The sequence below is a fragment of the Tubulanus polymorphus genome, chromosome 12 (assembly GCF_964204645.1).
Source record: "Tubulanus polymorphus chromosome 12, tnTubPoly1.2, whole genome shotgun sequence".
Lineage (NCBI taxonomy): Eukaryota > Metazoa > Nemertea > Palaeonemertea > Tubulaniformes > Tubulanidae > Tubulanus > Tubulanus polymorphus.
This window is the reverse complement of record NC_134036.1, coordinates 2,334,733-2,341,666: the sequence shown is the minus strand read 5'-3', so window position 1 is coordinate 2,341,666 and position 6,934 is coordinate 2,334,733. Positions and strand designations below refer to the sequence as shown.

Below are 6,934 nucleotides of genomic sequence, written 5' to 3'. Positions count from 1 at the left end.
CTTGACAAACTGAATGAGACGCAAACAGAGATTGAAATATTTCTCCAGTTCAGAATGAGACGAACCTTGATCGGTCAATAGGTCCTAGTTTACCACTCCTCTGCTCAAGAGCTGGCCCTATTTAGTGATGGTATTAAAAAAGATTCAATAAGTACAATTTGTTACTAGAAAATTAAACGTAGACTTGACTTAAATATTGTCCTCACCCCTTCTCGTGCCCCTGTTACATGGAGTGGTGTTCTTTGATCTTGAAAAAATAAACAACAATTCGTTCAAATAAACAACAATCGCGGCTGTGATTGTTGTAGTACAGCGACCGTGCGTGTGTAACAATTGCGGCGGTTGTGGCTGCGATGGTGTGTGTGGAGTCAGGTTAGCACTGTAACCGCTGCCGCTGAGGAGGCGATGCTGGTAATAGAGTTTTTATTATAAATAAAGTGGTTCATTTCGTTTCTGGTGACAACCGGCGGTTATTTAGCCGGCGGACCTCTCACTCTCTCACTCTCACCACTCTCTCTATCCGGGTAATTATAGACCAGGTTATTGCCTAGGAATTAGGTTTATTTTCCGCGGAGAGACGTTTTCACAATTGCTGGCTTCCGCGCGTGAAGATCTCTTTCATGTTTCAATACCTCTCACATTGTGTAACACTATTGTCGATTCCGTTCTGCGGTCTTGTCGATTGTTTGCTGATGTCATAGGGGGATTCATGGAAGTAATTTCCTAACTCGGAAGTGGTCCAATCACCACGTCAATCACTGATGATGTCATAGGGGGATTCATCCATACACTCATACTTCCTGGGAGTGTCCACATATCACTTCGATGATGTCATAGACAGGTCTATGGGGACAGCCATCTTTTCTAGCAAGGAGTCTAGATCAATCTGATGATGTCATAGGGGGGTTTATGGGAGCAGCCATATTTACAAGCAAGGCCTCTAGATCAATCTGATGATGTCATAGGAGGATTTATGAAAGCAGCCATCTCTTTAAGTGTCTTCTGTGTCATTTTCTGATGTCATGGGGTGATTTATAGAGGCAGCCATCTTTTAGATTAGTTTGCTGATGTCATAGGGGGATTTATACGGGCAGCTATCTTATCTTGAAATGCCACTCGATGTTGTTTCTTTTGATCACTATTGCTTTTAATATGGCTGACTGGCAGCCATCTTTGATTTTCAAAATCCACTATCCTCATCGACACCTTTTCAAGTAGAATCTCACTTTTCACTGGAACAATGTGAAGGTCATATTTTACTGGTTGAAATTTCATGTTTTGATTTCTCTCATTTTACCGCTAGAACTGTTTATATCACGAAATCTGAAATATCCAGTTCCTAAGCAACACGACAATGTTCGCGTGAGATATTCGGTAAAATATTTTTTTTCGAACGCTTTTTTCGCACCCGGAACGAATTCTCAACGGTGGTTTTTATCGTGTTAATGGATTCTCTGGCTACGGTTGTGCTGCCGTGTGAGTGTGTAAGGACCCCCCACCTCTCCCCTTTAGACCGTCATGAAACGAGTATCGACTCGAATGTCGTTAGATTCGGTTTTCTGTTGTTTATTTCTCCATTTTTTTCGTTTGTTGTTGCTTGAAGCAGACGACCTTGATCTCACAGACGAGAGATGACACAAGTTCCTACATCACAGCGGCAATATTTGACCGATTCGTTGAGAGGCTACGAAATTTCCATTCATAAAAAAAAATACAAAAAAAAAAAAAAAAAAAAAAAAACGAAAATGAGATATCACGCGTGAAATGATATATCTCACAATGAAATATACACGTGATATTTGAGGTGATAACACAGTTTGAGAGTCGGAAAACTGGCAATTGGCGGCAGCAATTTGATATTTCGAGACTATCTCACTCTCTCATCCCGAAGACGTCAAACGGCGATAAATCGGGAGAAATCGCGAGACTTATTAACAAGAAACACTTTGTTTATATCGCCAACGTTAACTTGGTCCAGTTTTTACGAGATTGCGAGTCCTAAAATCTGACTATATAATTCCAGGGATCTGAATGTCCAGACGATTTTATGACCTTACTGGCGGACGAAATATCGATTGCTTTTTAGGAACGAAATGCTATGGTATTTATACACTCGCTAATACCCTTACTCTTATTTGCCAACCAAATGAATAAATAACTGGGACAATCCCTATTTTAAGATTTAAAAAAAATACACAAAGAAGTACATAGTCAGTCGAGATGATACAATCGGGCATGTAAATGTGGTATTTTTTTGATAATTTGATGAGTTAACCTCCTAATGAGAAGGGCTTCAATAATCAGTCTATAGACTCATTGGTTGTTCCTCTCCACGGAAATCTTTTTTTTTAAATCAGGGACTTATTTGGCTGGTAGGTTATGATTGAATAGTACATTTCTTATATTATTGTTGTAAGCTACCCTCCTGGTATGGAGGGCTTCAAAAATCAGTCTATAGACTCATTGATTGTTCCTCTCCACGGAAATCTTTAGTAAAAGGCGAAAGATTTAAACGCGGTTGAAGAGAAACCAGAGTGATTCAGCTGACAGTCCTCGAGGTATTTATACCCCGAAACCATTGCCTTTAAACACGGTGTTTTACTTTCGACAAATTCAGATTCTTTACCTCCACAAAATCGGTCTTTTAGCCAGAAGTTCCCACAGATTTCAGTCGGAATTTTATCCAAATTCATATTACACTTAATTAGACCAATCAACTAGCAATGATGCTACAGTTACAAATATATGATAATCATAATGATGGTAACTTGTTTTCCGTGAGCACTCGGTAAATTCCGTGAATCTCCGACTAGGTGCACGACTCACACTCGGCACCCTCTAATTTGACTCGGACCAAATCGTCTCCGTATGATCGCGGCTAAACATTAGATAAAATGCCTAACTTTTGGGTGTTATAGGTTCGAACCCAGTTATTATTGAACTAGGTTTCTTTAACAACACAGAATATTTTATTATCTTAAAATAAGGATTGACCCCGTTAACTATTTGATTGGTAGATTCCGTTTGATTTTCGATCTTGGTGTCCCTTACAAACCCACCACACCTGCTGGGAGTGAAACAGGGGGTTTGTTATCGGCCCCGAATGACCACACAAACTGTGAACTGGGAACTCTCTTATTCATGTGTGTGGTTTGTGTGAAAGCGATGCGCGATTATTTCAGTAAAATATTTCAGAAAGTTTCACCTATATCTACATAAATATGTATGAATAGAGAAAGAATTTAGGACCGAAGGCTTAACAGAAACTTTATCTAATAAGATATGAGAATTAGATTCAATTTACTCCTCTCCGACCGATGTAGAACACTTCTATTCAAATGTTCCATTATGGTTTATTAGATGGACTGCATTCAACGGAGATAAAATAATGATAACTTGGTGAAACTTGACTTGATTGGTCGGATATACTCGGCAGGAGCCTGATGTAACCAGGGTTCAATTTACTTCAATTTATCATTTAACATACGTACAATAGAACGCTAACGCTGACTTATTACAGCGGCCGAAAATGTTCATTCCTAGCGACAATACGACAAGTGGCCCGGTCCTGCAGCTTAGCTGGTGTCAGAGCGTCCAAACTCGTCCGGTTAATGTCAAACCAAAATTCAGTGTTCTAATGTATTTAGGATGTTATCTACCGGCGTCAGTACTAGGTATAACATTCAACGCATTCACGTTATTAGTTCTAAAACGGTTTAAATCTGATGTTTTTTTTCTCATCAAAATTCTCGCTATAAACGACCTGTTGTTTATGGTCGCTACATTCATTCTTTATCCGCTGAGAGTTGCGTACATTTACGCCGTTTTGGGAGATATGTTGTTACGGGTGCGCAGCGACTGGATTTTCGGGTGGATTTTTATTTCAATATCTTTGCCGTTTTTCTATATATTTCAGATGACGCGTAACTGGTGCACTGTACTGCTCAGTCTAGAGCGGTTAATCGTCGTATTGTTTCCTATAAAATCTCGTAGACTTCCCAGAAAGCTGATCTCACAGGGTGCAATGTTATTTATTTCTGTGTTGGGTTTTTGTGGTCATCTAGGTCAATTTATACCCCGCAAACAACTTGGATTCATGAACTGTCCTGACTATTGGCCTTATATCACAAAACGGCGTGGTAGAAACATCCGGTACAATTTTGACATAGGATACTGGATTTTTACAGTTTCTGAGCGGACTTTTTTCTTCTATCTCACCGTCACATTTCCTCTGTTCATTTTGGTTTTCATCAATGTTATTCTTATTTCGGCGACATTTTACCGTCGGGTTACTCGACGTTCACAGCTCGGTGTAACTGATGAATCGTCTAGAAGGGAAATGAGGGTTTTAAGGATGGTTTTATCAGTTGTTGCATTGTTTATTATTTGCGAAGGTTTGGGATTTGTGGATCGTAAACGAAAATGGTTCCCCATAAAGGATATCGGTTTTTCTTTTAGAATAATCGCATTGGCATTTTCCATTGTTGATTCGTCAGTAAATTTCATTATATATTGTGTGACAAATGAAAAATTCAGAAAATCGTCCATTGACATTCTCAGTAAAGCTTGCTCTAGAAAAGGTTCTCGTTTTCGATGAATAGCTGGCGTGAGTTGAGATGAGACAATTCTACTGTGGAACTCGCTCCGGATTTTCGAAGAAAAACCCACAATTAAATTTCAAAAAGAAAATCTCGATGAGAATCTAATACAGAGGCATCAAAACTGTCCGAACATTTCTCAAACTGGAAAAGAAAGGACAAAAAGGACGATGATATTTTAACAATGTTTTTACAACGGATGAATTCATAAAACCGACACCAAAACTGGGAGGGGGTTAGTTTTTTGCAAAATAGGTTAATCTGCATTTCTTTTCCGTTTGAATTATCAGGTTGTAAAAATGCTACAGCAAATCACCCGCCCTATAATAGAGCCTTATAAGTAGTCCAAGTGTTATCTTTATTCATTAGATCGGTAGTAAAATGTTACATCGACTATATAAACAAAATAGTCTTAGACTGGACTTAAATCTGAGACTGGACCTAATTCTAAGCTAGGCCACCGGCTGAATGCCATTTTACATTATCGTTATAAGTTACCCTCCTGGTTAGAAGGGCTTCAAAAATCAGTCCATAGACTCATTGATTGTTCCTCTCCACGGAAATCTTTAGTAAAAGGCGAAAGATTTAAACGCTTTTTTTTTTTTTTTTTTTTAAATATCTTACTTTATTATCTAATGGAAAGCTCCATTACATCTACATCGCACCCACTGGAGTCATGTGGGGGACTGAATAATTGTTACATGATTGTAGCGAGAATATGCAGTTTAAAAAGAAAAAAAAAAATCACCTCTAGCTCCGTGTATTAGGTGTAAAAACACCTTACGACCGAGAGGGAAAGTTCTTAAATAACTGTTATCTCTTTTCATTTTAGGTTGTTCTACTCTTTCCAAATAGGATATAAAAAATTTTCGTTCTTTTTTAACATTTTTTTCCTTTTTTTCAGTACTTTTTATCTTTTTTTATATTGCTTTTGTCTTTTTTCTTAAAATTTTGAAAAATTATATATACAGTTATCGGTACAGAATCCTATTTACATACTAGACATCGTTATCAAATAGTCTATCATTCTTCAATATATACACATTTACAGAATTAACAAGTCTATATACATATCAATAACAAGTCTATATATATATATATATATATATATATATATATATATATATATATATATATATATATATATACACACACACATACACACATATATATATATATATATATATATACATACATATATATATATATATATATATATACATATATACATATATATATATATATATATATATATATATATATATATATATATATATATATATATATATATATATATATACATATATACATATATATATATATATATATATATATATATATATATATATATATATATATATATATATATATATATATATATATATATATATATATATACACATACACATACATATATATATACATATATATACATATATTTATATATATCAATAATACATTATTCATGTCGGAAAATACACAAACATACTATACATAGTATTTAATAATATACGTAGTACATAGTATACAAAGCTTACAGTATATCATAAATTGTATCGAGTAGTATTTCATTTATTACCAATTCCATTTCAGTTATTTTAATTAGGGATTCATTTTGGGTCCACAAATGTATGTTCTTTTTGTGTGCAATCTCTTGTTTTAATCTATTTACAATATAATTCCTAGCATAGTTTTTTAGATCTATTTGCTGTTCCCCGTCACATGATTTACGGTGATTTTTGTACAGTGTCCATTTTAGAACTGTTATTACATAATTACATATATGTCTATTTTTTGAATTTCTAATTATCTGTCTAGGCAAGCCGAAATATATTACTCGTTTATCTAAGTTAGTTGGCTGTTCCGCTATTTGGTCAATTATAGTTTGGAATCGAGAAAAAAGTTCAATTGCTGCCGGGCATTCAATTATTACATGTCTATTTGTGGCCGCTCGACCGCATACCTTACAGGTTGGATCATTTGAAACTTGCCATGTTACTAGTTTGTTTGCTGTTGCTAACGAATCATGTAGGAAACGCCATTGCATATCGCTCAATTTTTTGTCTATAATCGGGTGATAGCTATCTTCCCAAATTTGGGCCCAGTCGATATCGTTTGCATTGAGGAAATCTTCGATTTTCCTTCGTCCTATCGGGACAATGTGCCCGAATTTCTTATGTATAATGAAACTATATAACTCCCTCATTGTTAAACTAATGAAAAGTCTTTGTTTATTGTGGAATTTTACCGTAAAAGCTGATTTTTTAGTGTCGGCTAAGCTTTCGTCACCAAGGATGACGCGCCATTCTCTGGGAATCGCCTCGTATATCCTTTTA

The 6,934-nt window shown here is 35.8% G+C and overlaps 1 non-coding gene and 1 pseudogene across 1 annotated transcript; both read right to left on the bottom strand.

Annotated features, from left to right (window-relative positions):
- Positions 1-2,419: 2,419 nt before the first annotated feature.
- LOC141914361 (U5 spliceosomal RNA) lies at positions 2,420-2,538 on the bottom strand. The gene has a single exon (XR_012620806.1). It is a non-coding gene; the product is annotated as a U5 spliceosomal RNA (small nuclear RNA).
- Positions 2,539-5,094: 2,556 nt separating this feature from the next.
- On the bottom strand, positions 5,095-5,249 carry LOC141914372 (U5 spliceosomal RNA; annotated as a pseudogene).
- Positions 5,250-6,934: the final 1,685 nt, after the last annotated feature.